We start from the raw sequence: 22,676 nt of genomic DNA, 5'->3' as shown, positions 1-22,676 counted from the left end.
ATCAATATTACGAAGGAAAAAATAGGCAAAATTATAAAAGAGTAGAGAGACATGACCATCAATATAAAGCGTTACATTTGAGTGAATTCAGAATTTCTCAAAAAGCTATAAAAAATATTTACTAATAACTGGGGTAGTACAAATATGGGTGGTATATTAAATAACATTTTACCAATGTTAAATTCTGGAGGTGAGACAAAAATAAGAGCAAGTGAGAGAAAGTGTGTGCACAAATGGGGGGAAATGTTCAGAACTGGTAAAGCCAGAAAGCTATTTGGCCGTTCACTAGAACCATATTTACACTTTTCTGTACAACCTTTCCCAGCAGACCTCCTCTCCTTTTATCTCTTTGAAATCATATTTACTGCAACCTTTATTCCTCGTTACTATAGTCATCTTAGTGTAAACTGGTTAATCAGATGCTGCAGCAAGTTTGTATCACACATGACTTGGAAATGGCCCAACATTAACCTGGCCTGAGCTGTTGGCTGGTTTGCTCCTTCTGGATTTGATTAATTGCAAAGGCGGATAACATAAACACAAAGTGATTGTGTCCCTCATGGAATAGATTACTTTCATTTTGTTAAGCATAAAGTTCATTCCTAGACTGCTTTTTCTACATGTCCTGTTGTAATGGGTCTCCTGCTGTCATTACTTATATTTAGAAGTCATGTAGCATTTTTAACATATGCTGCATCTGAGATTTTCTTCCAAGTGAAAGCACTTCATGACTTAAGTGTTTCCTGCCTATTAACACATGTGCAGTTACATCAAAAAATATATAACGTATATTGAGTGCTTCAGTACTGATCAATGTTAATGTAAAAGATTAATGTTAATACACCTTTATTTGCTACCAATATCATAAAATGTGACATGTATAGCATGCCAAGTAGTAGTTTGCAAAGATTAATTAGTCCTCAGACAATAACCCTAAAAGACATGTTACCCCACCCTCAATTTTAAAGTTGAAAAGACAGAGGCATAAATGGATTAAGTGATTTCTCCTGTGTAATACTGGACCCAAGATGTGAGGCTGGAATTAAATTCTCCAGCCTTTATTCCTAATTGGTATACTATTCCCTCTCTATGTAGAAATTAAGGTTAAACAAATATTGGCTCAGCTATGAATGCCCTTTAAAATCAAGCATTAGAGTTTAAAATGAAAAAAACCTAAGAAAGAAAGGAATAAGTCAAGAGCTAGGGGATATATATTTACAAAGCATCCATCTATTATCTGATTTAATACTTCAAATTCTGTAGAAAAATTCAATTCACTGAGATAATACAACATCAAAGCTGAGAATCAACATAATTCTTGCAAAGTTGAGGATAATGTGGCAAAGGAATTAAGAATGCAAACTGGGAGGTTCTTATAATAACAATAATGTAGATATGAGAAGACTATGGGGTAAAATGAAGACCGTGGACAGACTTCAAAGCAAAACGTGGCAAGTTATGGATGACTCATAAAAGAGAAGTTTAAATCAAGGATAATCCAAACACTTAAAAATTGGATAACTGAAAAAATGTTACAAAAGAACAGTAAGTAGGACCTTTCGCATGGGAAACTGGCATAGGGGCAGAAAAGGTACTAGTTTCTTATCTACTCTTGGCCACCACCCAGCAAAAGCAAGTAAACAAACAAGCAAGTAAGCAAATAAACAAGCCTGAAGGGTCTAGAGTGGTAAGAACTGAGATATTCCCCGACTAGTCAGACGAACTGAGTCAGCAATCCACAGCCAGCGGGATATGCGAAGTGCCAGCCTCATAGAGCTCCACAGGTCATTACAGAAAAGAAAGTATCAGGACAGTTAAGGGTGAAGTGAGCTGTTCCACGGGCAGGACATGGAATTGGAACCATGGTTATAAGGCAACATTTGGAGAGTTTCCCTGCTGTGAATCTAATGGCAAACAGGACAAATTTCCCTCCAGGATCTTACAACCTACTTTCTAAATATCTCTGGGTTCCATCTCCACTGCCAATAACCTAACACAGGCAACCATGAGCTCCTGGTGGATTTTCCTAAGGGGCTTCTTACTGGCCTCTAGCCTTTAAAGCGGCCTTTCCCTCCTCTAATTCATTCTTTTTTTTTTTAACATTTTTATTGATTTATAATCATTTTACAATGTGTCAAATTCCAGTGTTCAGCACAATTTTTTAGTCATACATGGACATACACACACTCATTGTCATTTTTTTCTCTGTGAGCTACTGTAACATTTTGTGTATATTTCCCTGTGCTATACAGTATAATCTTGTTTATCTATTCTACAATTTTGAAATCCCAGTCTATCCCTTCCCACCCTCTGCCCCCCTGGCAACCACAAGTCTGTATTCTCTGTCTGAGTCTATTTCTGTCCTGTAGTTATGCTTTGTTTTTGTTTGTTTGTTTGTTTGTTTTTTAGGTTCCACATATGAGTGATCTCATATGGTATTTTTCTCTCTTTCTGGCTTACTTCACTTAGAATGACATTCTCCGGGAGCATCCATGTTGCTGCAAATGGCATTATGTCTAATTCACTCTTTATACCACAGAGGGTCCAAAGAAAGATACAGACATTACTACGCTCCTGTGGGTAAATGAGGACAGGGGAATTAAAATTAGGTTTCTAGGGAAGCACCTAAGAGGGCACTGAAGGCTGGTCTTGGAGGCTCAGGGGATGTTTTGTGGAGAAAATAACATTTAAGCTATCATTTGAAGGAATTTGCCAGGCAAAGAAGAAATAGAAATGAAGGATTTGGGGGAGAAGGAACATTATGGGCAAGAGCCAAGAGGCATAGGATGAGTGAATTTGGTGAAGTGAGAATAGCTCAGCAAGGCAAGGGCTTTACATTCAAGGAAGAGCAAGAGTCTTTAAAATGAGGCTGAAGGCACAGAGCAGGCAATGCCTTGAGAGTGAAGTTTAAGAGCTGGAACTTTCCCTGAGGCTGATTTAGGGAGACATTGAAGACAATCAGGCTAGTGGCAGGAACAGACTTTTCACTTAAAGACTGACAGCTGATGCAAAATAAATGAATGAGCCCTCTAAGGAAGAGTAAATTGAGAGAATAAGCAAGGAGCTGATGGTTGACTCCTGGGGAATAAGAATAAACTCTAGACCAAGTTTCGATAATATTGCAACAAAAATATATAGTAAATGCAGGGGTCTTGTGAGTCTATCCAGCCTCACTTCACATAATGAGTTCTGACAGCAAAGGCGTCACCAGAATCTGTCTGGGTCCTGCGTTTGCATATCAAACTCAAAAAAAAGATAAGGAAGCGTTACTTGTACCTCAAGCTCTTACTTATTTTTTAAAACTTTCTACATGAAAATAAGTTTAGATTTGGAGAAAAGTTGTAAAAATAGCAGAGTGCACCTGTACCTACTTTCAATGTCCCCAAATGACAGCATCTTTGCCTGATGGTGATCTTAAGTCCCCTCTTTTCTTCTAAACTCATTGGAATTCCATTGTAAGAAAATGTTGTCCCTTCTCCCTATTTATCTACTTATTTACATGTATGAATGCCTGGAGATATATATTATGCTGTGGGTTAAAATCCAATACTCCCATTTTCAAACTGGCTTCCTGGCAACACACGATGTTCCAAGATCTTCTTGTGTTTCCCCTACCCCAGCCTCAGACTCCACCATTTCCCCCAGGACCCATGGTTCCTCCCTCCGGAGAATGGTATTGAGAGGTCCGGGCACTAAGGTGTTCACTCTAACTAGGGTCTCACAGCTCGTCGTCCTCTCAGGACAGAACTAGAACATGTTTGTATGTGTACTAACACATTCACCCAGCTGTATTTATTTTTGAATTCTGCACCTGCAAACATATACTAAAAATCACAGGTTCATATGGATACCTCCGACTCCAAAGAAAACAGGGTACATTCCAGGTTATTCCTTTATCTGTAACTTTCTTATCCAATGGTGAAAAATTATACTTTCATTATCTATAATAAATTCACTTATTTGTTCAAACTCAGGATGCACAAAAGACAGTTTCAGAATTCCTAACCAGGACCTCTGTGAGAAACGCATTTACTACATGCAGTACAACACTTGTTGTGTTTATCTTTAGCCCTAGAATATAAAATCAAACTCCTGTTTTCCAAAGTTACTTGGTTCCTTTCTTCCCCACTCAAGTCAGTGTGGTTTTGTTACTTATTTGTAACAGAGTTAAGTTCACTTTTTACTGTTTGTATTCCATTTTGGAATCATGCCCCACACAACACACCCATCTAGGCTGACTTTTATTTATATTTGGAGAATGCGTGAAAAATTACCAGAGTTCTCAGAATCAGAGTTGTACAAAAAAGTATAATTGGAGAAGTGTCACTCCCCTCTGCTCCCTAGTATCTTGTTTCCATTATTGCCAATCTTCCTACCCCATTCCTACTCCCCTTCCCTGTAGGAAAACAATTTTATTAGTTTCTGGTTTATCATTCCTCAATTTCTCTTGCAGGAATAAGCAGGCACATGTATCACACTTCCCTGCTCACGTGCAGAGCAGCATACTATAGACGCCCTTTGCATTTTACTCTTTTTGCTTAATTACACCGTGACAGCTCAGAGCCCTTCCTTGTTCTTTCTTAAAACTGCAGCTCTTTGTTGTGTGGCTGTGCCATAATTTATGCAGTCATTCTCCTATATTAGCATTTAGGTTTTCAATATTTTGCAATTACAAACAATCCTAAAATGAGTAAGCTTGTGCAAATGCAAGAGTGTCATTAAAGGAGATTCCCACAAGCGGGGCTGCTGGGTCAGAAGTGTGTCTGTGGGGCTGCCAAGCATTGCCAGTCACCCTCTAGAAGGGCTGCGTGGGCTGGCGTCCCTGCCACTGGTGTGTAAGGGGGGGCCTACTTCCCAGTAGTCTGGCAAAAGAATGTGCTGTCATTCTCTAATTTTTGCCTATCTGAGAGATAAGAAATGTTATCTCAAAGCTGTTTTAACTTGTATTTCTTTGATTTTGAGTAAGATTAAACTTTTTGTGTGTATTTACTCTTCATGAGCTCTCCCATTTTCCTATGAGGCCTTTGGTTCTTTGTCTCTGAATTTTTTTTTTTTTTGTCCTTCAATTATAAAGAATTCTTACATATGGAGGATATTAGCCTTTTTGATTGTGGTATACAGTGAAAATATTTTCTTCTAGTTTTTCAGCTATCTTTTAACTTTTTTCATGGTGGTTTTTGCCATGCAAAATTTTCTTATTTTTACGTACTCAAATTTACCAGTCTTTTACTGTTTTGGGGTTTTAAGTCATAGTAAGTCTTTCTTTAAGCCCAGGTTAAAGAAGAAAACCCGTGTTTTCTTTTAGTACCTCTACTGTCTGACTCCCGCTCTCTAACGCTTAGGTTCTAAATCTGTTTGGAGTTGTTTCTTCTTTTTCTTCTGTGTGGTAACAGCTTTATGGGTATACAATTCAAATACCACATAATTTACCTACTGAAAGTGTTTAATTCAATTATTAAAAGTATATTTATAGAGTTCTGTAACCATGACTCCAACCAGCTGTAGAATATTTTCATCACCTCAGAGAGAAACACTGTACCTTTTACCAGTCTTTCTCTTTTCCCCAAACTCCCTCAGTCCCTGGCAATCACTAATTTAGTTTCTGTTGCTACAATTTGCTTGTTAATGACATTTCACATAAATGAGATAATAGAATACATGGCCTTCTGTGACTGCCATCTTTCACTCAGCATAATGTTTACGTTTCATCCATGCTCTAGTACCAGCACTTCTTACTGCCATGTAACAGTCCACTGTATGGACATACCACATGTTGCTTCTCCATTTATCAGTTATACATTTGGGCTGTTTTCAGTATGTCGCTATTATAAATAATGCTATGAATATCTGTGTACACACTTTAATGTTGAGTTTATTCTTGTGCAAGATTGAATCTGATTTTACCTCTTTCTAAGTGGCTACCCAGATATCCTGGTACTACTTATTGAAAACTTCATCTCTACCTCAGTGACTTGAAATGCTACCCTTTATTGTTTACACAAGGACCTCGGTTTGCTTCTGGGCTTTCTATTCCACTGCTCCGTTTGTTTATTCCTGTGACAGCAGTGCACTGTGTTAATTATAGAAGCTTTATAGGGCATGTTTTAGTGTCTGGTAGGGGCAATCCCTTCAGGTAGTTTTCTTTTTATGGCCTCTTCCTGGCTACACTTGTCTGTCCCTCCCCTCCCTCATAATTTAGTACCAATGTTGTCTAACTTCATTTTTAAAAAGTTTCTTGGTACTTTCACTGGGATTGAGTTACATTTAGAAAATAAGGAGAACTGACATCTTTATAGTGCTGAGTCATCCTATTTAAGTCTACTTTTGTGACTTACAAAAATGTTAAAAACTTCTTCATGCGGGACAGGACTGCTGAATGGTAACTCTTTGTGTCTATGAAGCTGCTGATCTTTTGAAGTTAATTTCATACCCTGTTACCTTAATGAATTCTTTTTACTGTTTGAATTCATTTTACCAGTGATGCCCTGTGGGTTTTCTAGCTATGCTAGCAGATCTGAGAGAAGAGATAGCTCACTTCTTTACCCATTCTCATGCTTCTGACTGATTTCTTATCTACCCGAATTAGCTACCACCTACATTACAATACTGAACATTAGTGGAGGTAGTGAGCACTTGCCTTGTTTTTGTATATTATGGAAACACTTCAAGTATTTCCCAATATATAAGATCTCTGGCTTTAGGAGTAAGATATAGATTTTTTCATTTTTTAAAAAAGTATCCTGCAATTTCTTTTTTACTGAGTGTGTAGGTCTGTGTGTTTTATTTTATCATAAATGAATGACTTTTTTGGAAGGCTTTTTCAGTATCTATGGACATAAGTGATTTTTCTTCCCAAAGCTATTCATATGAAGTGTAATTATTAATGACTATGTTCATTCAGAACCATCTCTGCATTCCTGGGATAAATCTCACATGGTCATGGCATATTATTTAATAACAACACTATTATTTTATTTAGTATTTTGTATCAGTATTCATAAGGGATGTTGGTTTGGAGCTTTTTATTTGTACTATTCTTATTAGGTTTAAGTATCAATACAAGTATAGTGTTGACATTGATAAAGCAAGTATAGCTTTATGTAAAACAAATTAGGAAGCTTTCTATCACTTTCAACTCTGGAACAATTTATAAAGCAGTAGAACTATCTAGTCTTTAAAGGTCTGATAGAATTCCTTGGTGAAACCATCTGGGCCCGATGCTTTTTTTGTGGGGTAATTTCTTAACAGCATTATTTCTTCTATGCAAATTGATCCATTTAAGTTTTCTAACTCATTTTGATAATCTGCATGTCCCTAGGAAATTATTTATCTAGGTTTTCAAATGAATTACTGTGAGGTCTGTTAAGTAAGATCTTGCGATTTTTAAAACAAACAAAAATAAATTGTTTTTAGAAGTTATTTCAACTTGTGATCTCATTTTCATTTTGATAATTTAAAAAATCATAATGTAGATTAATTAGGTCTACAGTTTTCTATCCTCTACCTCTATAATTTCTACTTTTTATCTTTATTATTTCTCCCTTGTGCTCTCTTTAGGTTTACTGTGCTGTTTTCTAGATTTTTTTTTTTGAGCCGGAAATTTAATTCACCTAATTTCACTTTTACAGATAAATTTGTTTACCACCATGAATTTTCATCTGAACACTTTAACTGGGGTGTTTTACAGATTCCTATTTTAATGGTGCCCTCTTCTGTCAATATTGCAAAGTCCAGGTATATCAGCCAATTGTTCTGTTCTGAGAGAAGCTGATTATGAATCCTACAGTTTTGTGGTTCTTGGACTCACAGGACTAGGAATTTCTCCCCTTTGCTTTACTCTCCCTTCACCGTCCAACTGCCAAAGGCTACCTTTCCCTTCCTTATGTGCCTTTTTGTCTCCCCTGTAAGCTACCTATTTTGAAGGCTGCTTCTTCAAACTGTATGTACTTTTAAGTCCCTTCCCTATAGCCCTTACTCCAACCTAGGTCTTTTTTCTTCCTTTTAGAATTTTCAGGGTAAACGTAGTCTTTCTGGCTAAGTGTTTAGATCAAGTTTGACTTCTCTCTCTGTTTCACTCCTTCCTTTCTTTTTTTTTTCAATTGAAGCATAGTTGATTTAAAATATTATTAATTTCAGGTGTACAACATAGTGATTTGATATTTTTATAGATGATACTCCATTTAAAGTTATTATAGCACAGGGAACTATATCCAATATCTTGTAGTAACTTATGGTGAAAGAGAATATGAAAATGAATATATGTATGTTCCTATATGACTGAAGCACTGTGCTGTACACCAGAAATTGACACATTACAAACTGACTATACTTCAATAAAAATACATATAAAAAATGAAGAGTTTTTACAAAATAATGGCTATGTTTCCTTGTGTTGTACAACATACCCTTGTCGCATATTTAATTTATACATAGTGGCTTGTATCTCTTAATCCACATCCCATCTTGGTTCTCACCTCCCCTCTCCCCACGAGTGACCACTAGTTTGTTCTGTGAGTCTGTTTCTGTGTTGTTACATACAGTTTTACCTTATAGATTCCACATGTAAGTGATAACAGACTGTTTGTCCTTCTCTACCTGACTTATTAATGCCCTTTAAGTCTATCCACATTGTTGCAAACTGCAGAATTTCATTCTTTTTTATAGCTGAGCTCCCTCCTTTTTTTTTTTTTTTCTTTTGCCCTTGCTTGCCACAAAGTCTTGTGGCAGGCAGGAATGGAGTAAGAGTGTGAGAAATCATATGCTACATTTGATTTTTTTTTTCCTTTTTACTTAAAGTTACTTGAAGTTTAAATTCTCTCAAATTATACTATGTCTTCAAATTTTCCTTCATTTTATTATATGTATATTTTTGAAGGAAAAGTGGGAGGCAGTAGCTAGATGACCACCATTGTCTTCAGTTATCTGGAAGTCCTCCCTGGCATTTATTTTGGCAACAGATTTACTGAAATATTATTCACATATCACATAAAACCATTTAAAGTGTACAATTCAATGATTTTTGGTATAGTCACAAAGTTGTGTAACCATCATCACAAACAACTTTAGACCATGAAAATCACCCCATAGAGGAAACCTGTACTGTTTAGCTATTATCTCCTAACCCCTCCACCCCCTAGCCAGCCCAAGACAATCCCTCATCTGTCTCGATAGATTTCTCTATTCTGTAAATTTCATGTAAATTGTTTTTTACATGTCAGTTGGTGGACATTCAAGTTGTTTGGCTATCATGAATATGCTACAAACATTCATTATGAGCTTTTGCATGAACATATGTTTCCATTTTTATTGGCTATAAACCCAGGAGTCCAACTGTTGGGTCAAATGGTGACTGTATTTTTCAAGTGGTAGTACAATTCAAGTGCCCACCAGGAGTGCAAGAGGGTTCCAATTTCTTTACATCCTTGCCAATATTTATTATCTGTCTTTTTGATGACAGTCATCCTAGAGGGTATGAAGTGGTATCTTACTGTGGCTTTGATTTGCATTTCCACTGATGGCTAATGAGAGTATCTTTCCAGGTTATTTATTGGCCGTATGCATATCTTCTTTGGAGAAATGTCTATTCAGATCATTTGCCTACTGTAAACTGACTATAACTCAATTTTTAAAATGTTCAAAAAAAAGCCTCATATTGAACACAACCTTTGCAGGAAGACAACTTAAGAGGGCTTTATCCTAAAGAAAGAATTACAGTGTACATCACAGCACTGTTTGAAGACTGAAAAACTGTAAACACTATAGGACTGGCTGACTAAATGGAAACACACTCACTAAGAAGCAGAGACTAATTTATTGGCAGTCAAAATGATGATGGCATTTTTTAGGTGAAAGAAAAACCAGATCATAAAACAGTATGTATAATATGATCTGATTTTTTGTTACAATAGAAAAATTAAAAAGGAATGACTTATTTATTTAGTCTATTTGCCAGGGAATGTGGAAAATACATTTATCTCTAAAAGTCTCAAAGGATATACACCAAATGTTAACAGTGGTTTTCTCCGGCTGACAGTAATTTACTGGTGGTTAGTTCTCATAGTTTTGATTACATTTTCTTGATTATCTTCCATGAATATATATTATGTACTTATTTATAAAAATACCTACAAAAATCTATGTACTAGGATCTAAGGGAAATGTGACTCTTTCAGACCTATCTTACTCTGCTCTCTCTTATTTCTAAGTACAAGACTTTGCACATAGTAAGCAACTGCTCATAGCTAACTTACTGCCTAGGTAGAAATACAAATTACACAGGATAACACATAATAAAGAGTCAAACTCTAGCCATTAAAACTTACTCTAAAGTTAATATGTACAGCTAGCTTATTTTTAATGGTTGGTCTTTTTCTCTATACCAAGGTTTTAAAAGTAATCCACTGGGCTTTGGGTACTTTTTCCACTCAGTCTTTTTATTTCAAAAACAGTACTGACTAACACTTATTGGGTGCTGAAAAGGTATCTGTTATGATTTTATGTCAAATACCTTGCCAAAAACTTAAGATGGTTAACAAAGAGCCAAAGAGTATACATTTCATAGAATCACTTTCACCAAAAAGAAGACATATGCTAATCACCAAATTAGCTAATAGTGATACTTGACTGAGGATCAGATTTGGGTCTGGGTGTAAAAGCAGCAAGAGCGAAAGGAAAGTAAGACAGACGTGCAGTTCTCATTCTCAGAAAATGAGGAAATGTACCAGATCCTTCAGAGTAGAGTCAATTTTTCTTCCTTTAAATTAAAAGGTATTCCTTGTATTTGCTTTTGCAGTACATAAATAAAAATTAGATTATATGGGCTTTGCACAAGGATGACACAGGCATTTATGAATTAGTCCCCATCCTAAGGATTTCACAATGTCCAAACTTCATCTTATAGACTACTAACTGTTTTAATGGATAAATGAAGAATCAGCCAAACAAACTGGAACACTTGAATACAAGATATTTCTGCCATTCATTGACAAACTGAATAATAAAGAAGATGATTTTATATATATATATATTTCGTCCAAACTGGGCAGAACGAAAGGGGGTATATTATTTTTGCTGGGCAACATGTGTAAACTGGTACATGTGGTCACTCTTAGTTATCAATCTAACAGCAAATGGTAAAGGTAGGAAGTAAAAGAAGGAATAGCTCATGTACTTCCACCAGAAATTAAATGAAATGAACAATGAAATTGAAACAGGATGTTTATCTTTCCTATAATTGAGTTTGTTCTAGGCAAACAAGGTTAGTTTGGCTTTAAAAGATATCTGTTTAAAGTACAGGAATGAGGTAGGGATAAAGAGGCGAATACACCTAGCCAACTTAAAATTAGTCCCACTGTTCAGGTTTTCTTGAACCTGAAAGTGTAAATAAAACTGAAGTGAAAAATTTGATGTAAGATTGGTAAATATATCAATCTCCAGCAAAATTCTTACAAGAAAAGCAACTGAAAAAGAAATACATGCTCACTAATTGGTAAGTACTAGCTCAGAGAGAGTAAATCATATGTTACTCAAGTTCGTATTTTTCAGTAGGGTTACTATATTGTTAATACTCTACAGACTATATGCTTTATGATTTCAGAAAAGTTATTGATGAAAGCCTTGGGGATGACATGCAAACACACAGGAAAATGCTGGCTAGAAAGATCAAATGAAAGGCCAAATTCACAAACATTGAGAATTTGTTCTCAACTTCACTCAAAGCCTGGATGCCCATATGTCTTATTCTACAAACAGCCATTAGTCATCATCTGTGAATATATGGAAAGAAAACCAGTGAAAGATACTATTTCATTATAACCACTTGAGTATCACCATACCCACTACAAAAAAAAAAGATATCTAACCTTAAAAGCCATACCTACAACTGGTTTCCTTTGATTGTCATTTTATGGTTATAAAACAGTAAAGCTGAACAGCTAAGCTGACACTCTTTTTCTCACGAACTGTCTCAGACTGTCTTACTCCTTGTGCAGCTGATTTTTCCTAAACTTAAATCAGGTTTATCAACTTTTATTTTGAGTCTAATTTGTTGATCATTTAATATTTTATTTTGTTTTCTCCTGAGGTAAAAGGCCAGGGAGACCTAAAAACTATCTTAGGATAATAAAAAGCTGCCTTAAAGCATAAATTTATCCAGAGGTAGAGGGTAACCAACAGGTAATGAAATCAGGAGTCTGGCTCACTAAAAAGAAAATAGTTTCTCACACAGAGAGCCATCCAACAACAGATTAGGCTATTTCACAGAGTGTGCACTGCAGAGATTCCTGACATCAGAAGTATTCCTCAGGAATCTGGTGTGGTTAGGGAGTCATCTGAGATCACCTGTGTATTAGACAAGTATGTTGTGATAACTACAACCCACTTCTGTCTCACACCACATGCTTGATACCAGTCAGGTGACTCTAGTACATTTAGTAAACAAACTAGGACCCATGGCTTGTTTTCAGATGTCCTTTGAGCCACAAATGGCTTTTTCATTTTTAAAGCTCTATGAAAAAAATATAAAACAACAACAAAAGAATATGAGACAGAAATGGTATATGGTCTGCAAAGCCTAAAATATTTACTATCTGCCTTTCATGCAATGACCCAGAGATTCAGGGTACCTTCATCTTGTGGCTTCTAGTTTCTATCTTAAAGTGGCTAGGCCACCTCAATGCCTAGCCTCCACCAGGGTTCCTTCTGCTCACACTCCAAAATCAGTCATGTGGCACCACCTCGCTGCAGTGGGGCTGGGAAGTGTTTTGCTCCAGATGCTCAAGGAAGCAGATGAATCCTGGCATGGGAAAGTCTCCACCACTGCTTGTATATTGTGTTCTAATTCAGAGATTCTATGGTTCTAATATTTCAAATATAATTTTCATTTCTAGTATAAATCTTAATGAAATGGTTTTAAAACTGATTTAGAAAGAAATGTATGAAAATATCACAGCTGGTATTAGAGTAAAAATGCTTTATGTTTGAGTTAGAACTAAGACAAAGGAACTTAAATATAACCTGCGGCATGTCTAGATTAAATTCTTTAGTTTGCATAGCCTTCAAATCTTAGTATGCCCACAATGTTCCAAATGAAACATAAAAATTTGAAATTTTAAACATTAAATGATTGGAACAGAAAACTTGATAGATTTTGCACAAAAATATGTATGTGTACTGACTTTATAAATAAAAATAAAGTAAGTTCTATGCCATCACTGCAGGAAAACTTGGTAATTTGGTCATTTCAAAATCTCAACACTTCTCACTGAATTGATTTAGTAAATATGGAACAGCTGCAAACTGAATTATACATGACAATAGTAAAATAACTTATAGATTGTTCAGCCATATCTACTGGGCATACATACTAAAAGACTTAAATTAGAGTATCTCTTTTTTCTTTAATCTAGCAGGTGAATGTTTCATTACTTGGTAAGAAGACTTCATTTACACAAACATACCAAACTTTAAAAAATTAGTCCATACTTAAAAATTGGTTTTAAAAAACACACAAAAGTCTACATACCTACTCTATACCAGTCTGTTAGGCACAAGAGGAAACTATCTAAATATGGTAAAAAAAAATTTAAAAGCTTACACCAAAGATTTAAATGACAGAAAAAAAAAAGAAATTAATCATACCAGAATATATTGTTACATTAGGAAGACTGAAAAATAATTTTGAGAGTTTATATCTCAGAAGCAAATCACAAAAAAATAGGATTACCCTTTCAAGAAATTAATAATCAACTGTCAATATGCAAAACAAGGAAGGAGGTATGAGAAATTAAATAAGAGGATGCACTAAAATATACTTCTAAACAAAGCTCAACAATATAACTATGAAAAAGCTAAAAACTTGAAATTGATTTCGGTTGCACATTTCAAAAGGACCCTATCAAGGCACACTTGCAAAACAGTCACTGGGATAGATCTTTCAACTTACTAGTGATAAAAGACACAATGAACTACAAAACAATTTTCTAAAAATATTAAATTGCAGAGAGCAGATAGGCAGACTGTAGTTTGAGGGGTAGGGAAGTGCAGAAGCCCAAGGGGCTTAGCGCAGCCTAAGTATCTAACACTTAATAATGCAGCAATCAAGGTAATAAGGCTATTTTTAGTCAAAGATTGATGAAAAAATAAAAATCACAGTAATCAGAAGAAATGCAAAATGAATCCAGTGATTTTCTAAAATTTCAAAACACTTTAGGGGGCAAAATGTTAAACTGGTATTAAGAAGTGAAAAGGATGTTAAGTAACATATTTTGTGAAACCATGAACACCAGTGATAAATGTATCTTAGTTTTATGGTTTCATTGAACAAGTGATTTCAAAATGGAAGTAGATTAAAAAGTAGTAACCTCTAAGTTTTGTTTAGTTGTACTTTGACTTTCAGAGAAGGAAATCCTCAAAGAAAAATTCTGCTAAAGTTATCTACAAGGAATGCCATGGGTATTATTGGGAAATAACTTTAAATATTTTAAAATATTTTTAAAACATGATTATAACTTTAAAGATTTAGAAATATATTTATCCACCTTTAAAAATGGAAAATATTGACCAAATCACCATGAAGTATGTTCAGGGACTTTGGTTTGATAAAAATAAAAATGTCCCCATCACCCTTGGCAATCAATTCCAAGAGCTGACGATAGTACTGAAGTGTTCTTCCCAAAACCTATATTTTACCCCCACTTTCTGTACTCACTCAACAAGAATGTACACATTATCAATAAAGAGCCCAAGTGTTACAGCTCCAAAGAAATTCAAAAAAAAAGTTTAATCATTGGACTACTGGCCCCTCTTCCTTAGCTTCCATTCCAAGGTGGTGAAATGATGGTGACAATAAAGATAATGACCAACACCTGAGTGTGGCAAGCCAGGTGCTGTGGTCTGAATGCTGGTCCCCCTGAAATCCATATGTTGAAGCTCTAATCTGCTGTGACGGTGTTAGGAGGCAGGGCTTTAGGAGGTGCTCAGGCCATGAGGACCTAATTTATGGAGCCCTCATGAATGGAATTAGTGTTCTTATAAAAGAAACCCCACGGAGTTCCTCACGCCCTTCTACACTGCAAGCAGTTAGCAGTCTGCAACCCAGAAGAGGGGCTTCCCCAGAACCCAGCCACGCTGGCCCCCTGATCCTGGACTTCCAGTCTCCAAATCTGTGAGCAGTACGTTCCTGCTGTGTAGAAGCCACCCAGTCTGCAGTATTTTGTCACAGCAGCCTGAACTAAGACAATGAGTCTCAAACACATTTACATGAATCAAGTCATTTAATCCTCAAAATAACCCACTGAGCTAGGTGTACATGTACCCCATTTTACAGCATGGGAAATGAAGGGAAGGAAGGTTTTGTAAACTGCCTAATGTCCTAAAGCGATCAAATAGACAGGACAGAGTACTATTCAAGGTATTCCAAGCCTAGTGAGCTGCGCTGTCTAAAGGCAGCTACTAGCCCCATGTAGCTATTTACATTTAGTTGATATTAAATGAAATGAGAAATTCAGTTCTTCAGTTACATTGCCACATCTCAAGTGCTTAGTAGTCATACAGGGCTAGTGGCCACCATGTTGGACAATGCGGATACGGAACAGTTCCATCATTGTGCAAAGCTCCACTGGACTGTACTGAGCTGTCTGAAATCTTAGTCACCTCATAATATACCTTGCTTGTCTGTGAAGTGATGTGTGCTTATAGAATTGGCATTACGTTTGAACCAACTAATCCATAATTCAGTATTTCCAGTGTTTTATTCTTATTCCCCCCAACTTATTATCATTTAATGACATGTGCTATACTGAATCTCTTAAAATGTATACTTCTCCAGCACTGTAGACTCCATGTCTCAATTTGAAGAATTTTAGTTCTAAGGTATCCTAAGATCTTATGTCAAAACTGATTCTGGACCTTTCATCCCTTCATATATGGGTCCACATATTTAGTTCAATGAATAACGACTACGTACATATTGGCTTCTGTTATTTCTGTCTATTGAATGCCCCGTTCCTCTATTTCTTCTGGTAATAGCATCACTCAACAGTGGCCTTGCCCTCCACTGGACTCAACCTCCACTTTCTGCCCCAGGGGTGACAGTGTGACCTAGGCATGTACTGTACACCATGTACTGTATTGGACACAGTTCAGGGTGGAAATTATGACTTAAGCTGGGACATCCAGGATGTGCCAGAAGATCTTCCACATTAATAGCTCATTTCTATAGGAATCAAAAGCTCTAAAGACCAAGGAGGACAGGATTTACAGGCAACCATTTTTTTCCTGGCAACATGGATAAAGCTGTCTACAGAATGCCTGCAGAAAGGACACAAGAGTTAGATGATACTGTTTGAGGCTTGGACCTAGCATTCATATGTGCTAGGAAGTTCCCCTTTTGCTGAATTAGCATGCTTTGGATTTCTATTCTTCACAATAATAGGAACAGAAGACTGGAGACAGAGATTCCAAAGACCACTGGTATTGTTTGGGAAGGAGATAATGATACTAATGATATACTTACATTAAAGATGCATGGCAAAAAATGGTACTCACTAAAAAAAAATAAATTATATATATATATGTATATATATATGTACACACACACACACATATACATAATTTCCACATTAGTAAAGCAAAAGCAAAAAAAACAAAAACAGCAACAAAAAAACTCCCAAGTCAAAAATCCAGAAATAAACCAACAACAATAAAATACCACTTTTAAGATAACCATATTGCTAATTACTACTGGAACAAGTGAGAAAAAAAGGCACTTGTCCTAGACTCCCAGTTCTGGATCTCTAAACTAGAGCAGGGAGGGGTTTAAAAGTCACTGATTAGGGAAGAAAAAAGGCTGTATGATCTAGGTTTCAATCTATGTCACATGCTTTTCAATCTTTAAACAGTGGCACCTTTCCTACAAGGGTAAATTACATTTCTGAAGGAAGCCACGCTAGTACAATCTTATATAGGTAACTGATAAAATTAAAAGATCTAGAGAATCTAAACAGAGGATTTTTCTTTTGGATATCATTAGTTTATAATAAAAGATGTGGAAATTATTTACATGATGGAAAGATTTCAAACTTCAGTGGAATGGGCAACTTCACGTGATACCATTTCACATACTATACATTTCAGTCTACATATTTTCCAAGAATGTCACCATCTCTAAATAAGAAATAATCCTTGTCATCCGAAACTACTTTGGCGCCTCCATATTCTGGGAGAAGTACTTTATCTCAAACTTGCACACTAATGTTGAATCTCTCCACCCTTCCCTTTAGAGCCAGATCCAACAGCTGCTACTGTTGCTTGTAATTCTTTTCCTTGAGATTTTTCTGGAAGCATAATGCCTCCTTTGGTTACAGTTTTGGTTGCACTCCTCTCAACTAATACGCGGTCAAAAAGGGAGAGAAACTTTCTAAATGTCTGTGCTACCACGACTCTGGTTCCCGCAGTTTGTACTCTCCCCTCCCGCAGCTGCCGCAAGGAGAAACCCGTGATCCAGGCCTCCAGCCACGTGGACTTGGGAAAAGCCGTCCAGCGCGCAAGCGCACTCGCCCCCGCCCCCAAAACGGAAGAATTTAAAGTGTGTCCCCTAATCTGAATTCTAGAGGCTGTTGCTTTAAAATAACAATTCTGATTTTTGTTTCATCAAAGTTAGTTGTTAATGATTCTGTCTCTACAACTGAGAAGGAATCTAAGTTCTCCCAATCATCTGTTCATACCTATTATTTAACAAAGTATCTGAAATAATACGTCTGTGATAAATGAGTACTCAATCAGTTGTTCCTCTTGACTACAAATTTCTGTAACTTATCATCTGTGTTGTATTCTAAAAAACTGCTTTATTGAGACATTCACACACTATACAATTCACCCATTTAAAGTGTCTAATTCATTGGCTTTTTGTGTACTTATGCATTTTGTGTAAAACTTTCATCACAATCAATGTCAGAACACTTTTATTACCCCAAAAAGCAGCCTCACTCCCCTTAGCCATCACTCCCCTTAAGTATCCCTAATTCCCTAAGCTTGGCAACCCCTAATTTACTTTGTTCTCTATAGACTGCCTATTTTAGACATTTCATACATATGGAAAAACACTATATGTGGTCTTTCACAACTGTCTTACATAGGATGTTTTCAAGGTTCATATACTGTGGAATCAGTTCTTCACTTTTTTGTTGTCATATAATATTCCATGGTATGGAGAAATCAACTGGTTTAGCCATTCATCAGGTGATGAGCATTTTGGCTGTTTCTACCTTTTCCCTATTATGAATAATGCTGTTATGAACATTTGTGTACAAGTTTCATGTGGACTTAATTTTCTTTTCTCTTGGTTATTTACCTATGAATGGAATCCCTGGGTCACATGTTAACTTATGTTTACATATTTAACTGTTTGAGGAATTGGCAGAGTTTTTCCAAAGCAGCTGTGCTGTTTTATATTACCATGGGTAGCATATACATGATTCCAGTTTCTCCACATCCTCAGTAACACTTGTTATTATCTCACTTTTTGATTATAGACATTGGATTTGAAGTGGTATCTCATTGTGGCTTTATTTGGCATTTCCTTGATGGCCAATAATATCTATTTGCTTTTTAAGTTGACTCCTGAATGCAGTAACAGGATTATGTCATCAGCACAAAGGAAGATGTTTATTTATTTGCTAGGATAGGATGGATGTGGATCACTTCATATTTATATTAATTTGCTAATGATATCATAACAAAATACTACAACTGGGTGGCTTAAACAGAAGAAATCTATTGTCGTACAGGCCTAGAGTCTAGAAATCCAAAATCAAGGTGTTGGCGGGATTGGTTCCTCATGAGGGGTCTGTTTCAGGCCTCTCTCCTCAGCTTACTTGTGATATCTCCCCTCTTTGTAAGGACACCAGTTATACTGGATTAAGGGCTCCCGCTACTCCAGTATGACCTCATTTTAACTAATTGTATCAGCAATGACCCTGTGAAGGAAGCTGTGTTATTAAATTCTCGTAACTTTAAAACTGTAGAGCATTTCCACCACTGAGAGGACTATAAATTTGGCTTTAAGATAAACTGTTGAACTGCTTATGTGTATTTCTTCATATTTTAAACACATCATATTTATTTAAATGTCATACTTTATTTGTATACCTGAAATAAGAAATTAATAAACAATAAGATGAAAATAGATAAGTACTCTTCTGTTACCCTGAACTCTACATTTATAATCTCCAGGGATTCTTTATGACATTCCAAAAAATGCAGAGGGTATATTTTTAAGCTGAATGTGCTTTAATTCTCTAAATATATGTCTAAAAATAAAGGTCAAGAAAGTAGTGAGACAGTACAGCCTTGGCTCATCAGAGGCGACAGGGGCCCAATACCTCTGAATCTTTCAGGACCTCAGATGTCACCTAGGATTCCTCTTACTTCAAAACTCATATTTTCTTTTTTTTTTTTTAGGTGGGGCCACATGGGGCCTGTTTATTGCAATTAAAAACCTCTCTCTCTATATATATACATTTTTTGTCCATTTCTCCATAAAGAAAATTAAAACACACTCACACACCTAAAGGGGAGCAGGGTTCCAGAAAAAGAGGTGGGGTGGGACATGGCCTCCCTGGGTAGGTCCAGGCCCCGTGGGCCCCCATAGGCTCCCCTCCTTCCCATAAGCACCCTGTCTCACTACCTCTAGAGACCAAGGAGGCAGAGACATATGGCAGGGCCTCTGTCCTCCTCCCTCTTGCCTCCGGGCGAGACCACCAGATGTGCCGGGGCTTCGTGGGGCCCCGAGAAGGGAGACAGACGGGGGAGGAGCTCATCCTTTCCAAGTTGAGGGAAGCGGTGGGCGCTTCTCCACAGAAATGCATAATTTCTTTCCATTTTTTGTTAAAAATCTACTATAAAAAAACACAGCTGGGGGAGGGGTGTCGGTCCCTCTCTGTGCTAAGGGCAGGCGAAGGGGACAGCGGAGGCCGGAGCCCCCGCCGCACGGTGGGCATCTCCAGGTCGCGCCGCTGCAGCTGGGCGCGGAGCGCGGCGTCCCGTTCTTTAGCTCCTCCGTCTGCTGCCTCAGGAGCTCGTCGTCCATCCGCAGCCGCCCGGCCCCTCTGAAGGTCTCCCGCACGCGCTGGCTGGTCTGGCGCAGCTCCCGGCCGCAGTCGCAGGCCTGGGACAGGATCCCGCCTTTCCTCGCTCCCGTCTTGCTGTTCTCCGCATTGCAGTCTGGAATGATTTTAGAAAGCCGTACTATCCAGTTGTTGATCTTGTCTCTCCGCCTCTGCTCCACTTCATTGTGCGGAGCTCTCCTCCCCTCGTCCCGTGGCGTTCCGGTTCCATCGATTTTCAGGGAGTAGGGGTGCGGCAGGGGTGCAGTTGTTCTCTGCCTTCCTGTCTGAAGCACGTGGTGGGGCGTCATCATGACACAAAACTGGCCTCCGGCCTGCAAGCTCTGGTCTGTAGTCTGCACCAACACAGCCGTCGTATCTCCTTCCTCGGATGCTGGGAAATAGGCAAATCGTGCCTCCCCACTGACAGCCTCAGCTGCCGCACTGCCACCATTGCTGAAGGGAGTTTGGATTACAGCCAGTGGAAAGGGCGTTGGGGGGCCTGGGGGCACAGAGTCAGCTGCGGGGCTGGGGCGCAGGGTGGCGCCATCTACACCCACCTGGGTCACAGCCTGCTGCACCCTCTCCCCGTGAAGGCAGCCGTAGACACGGCGCTGACGGGGCCTGCTGTGTCACCCTGGCCATCCAGCTGACCATCAGTCACCTGGACTACGTGGTACATCACCTGTCCTCCATTATTCTCTGTGCAGAACTGGTACTGGATGTTGTGGTCACGACCGCCGCCTGCTGGACACTGGTGATGGCCACCGCCGTCTGTTCCTCCGTCTCAGGGCCGTCCCCGCCTTCATGCAGCTCGACACCCTCCTCTGCCTTGGGTCCCTTGTCGTGACTGCAGCAGCGGAGGCCGAGGCAGCGGGATCCAGACCGGGGTCCAGCATGTCCGTAGGGGGCTGGGGCAGGGGTGTCGGGGCGCCAGGCCTGGCAGGGAGGGGAGGGGGCGGGCGGCCGGGCCCACACACCCCAGCCTCGCACTCACGCCACGCGGCAGGAGGGGACGGAGGAGACATTTCATAATATTTTCTAAATTAAGCCACACTCTACTTCCACAGTAGAAATAATGTATCTTTTTCTCCCTCTCTTTTCCAGGTCTGGTTTGATTATTTATATAAGCAGAAAAGATTCGATAATACTTAGAAAAATAAGGAGGTGACAGACTGACTATAAAAGACAATTTAAAAGTCAGTCGCTTGATAACCACAATGAAAATATGAAATGAAAAGGTCTGCAGCATGCAGAGGCACAGGTGACAGAGAAACACGCAGTCCCAATAACAATAAGGCAATGAAACCTGTACCAACACTCTCTTGCTTTAAAAAAATCTCCAGTAGTTCCCCTTGACTCAAAGGACACAATTCAAATCCTTTAGTTTGGCAATTAAGATCCTCCACTATTTTGCCAAAATTTAACTTGCCGTTGTTATTTCTCCCTCACCCATCCTGGACTGCAGCCAAGCGAGGCCACTCGCTTCACCACCTGTACTCACCGTTCTCCTCTCTTTCTCTAGAATGCTCTTCTACCCATTTTTGCCTGGTGAATCACATGATTCTCCATGCTCTGGCTCAAACTCCAACTCACTTTCCTCTACCTGTTTCATGATCTTTCCTCCACAACTTTCCCTTACCTCTCCAGTCCAGCCATGCCTTATTCTTGGGAACTTCTCAAGCATTTATTATCCCTTGTCCTTCATCTGGCATGTAATTATTTGCTCCATTCTCTCAGTTAAATATGTATAAATGAAAAGTCACCAGCTCTTGAAGTTTGGAGAGAATACGTGCTCTATAAATATGGACAAGTCTTAACAATAACAACTCCATGTAATCATTTTCCTGTGCATACTTCACAGTTTCCTCAGGTTAAATTAACAGGTGATTTCATTTCTCTACCCAGTTACTGTATGCTTAGAAGGCACATTATAATGTCAGACTTACCAGAGTATCAATTAAAAGACCAGCACCTCTTCAAAATATACACCTTGAAGCCATGCAATTTATTGTACATCAATTATACATCAAAAAAAGCCTTAAAAAGTCCCTCCAACCCCCCATTAAAAGAGTTTTTGGATGAAATATTATGATATGGGTACTTATATTTAAGGCAGTGTTGCTTGGTACTGCAGCCCATAGAAGAGTTATTTTGGCTCAAGTTGTCAACTCATGGAGATATCATGGGGCAACAGCTCTGCTGGGATACAGACAAACTTCTACCTTTCCAGCCATTTATAAATTTACTCCTTAGCTATGTGGCTCTGGTGTTAAAAGGTAATCAAATGAGCATGTGTGAATGGCTCAGCACACAACCATCCACAGATGATGCATATTTACTAAATCAAATGTGTTCACTCTCATCTTAAAGACAAATTATACAATTAACAACAACAACAAAAGCCAAAACCTTAAAACCCAGATGGTCATGTCTGACAATTATATAAAAACATAGATATCCTACAAGTGCTTGACTTACAAATGACCATATGTGCAGATATTACCAAATCCCATTGACCCCCCCCCAAATAAGCAAAAACCAACAGTACCACATTCTATCTTCCTTCTAATG

At 38.1% G+C, this 22,676-nt stretch overlaps 2 pseudogenes; both read right to left on the bottom strand.

Moving 5' to 3' along the window:
• Positions 1–17,129: 17,129 nt before the first annotated feature.
• On the bottom strand, positions 17,130–19,865 carry LOC140696218 (10 kDa heat shock protein, mitochondrial pseudogene; annotated as a pseudogene).
• Positions 19,866–19,895: 30 nt separating this feature from the next.
• Positions 19,896–21,001, bottom strand: LOC140696217 (upstream stimulatory factor 2 pseudogene; annotated as a pseudogene).
• Positions 21,002–22,676: the final 1,675 nt, after the last annotated feature.

This window comes from Vicugna pacos, chromosome 4 (assembly GCF_048564905.1).
Source record: "Vicugna pacos chromosome 4, VicPac4, whole genome shotgun sequence".
Lineage (NCBI taxonomy): Eukaryota > Metazoa > Chordata > Mammalia > Artiodactyla > Camelidae > Vicugna > Vicugna pacos.
The sequence above is the reverse complement of the archived record's forward strand: the minus strand, read 5'-3'. Positions and strand labels throughout refer to the sequence as shown.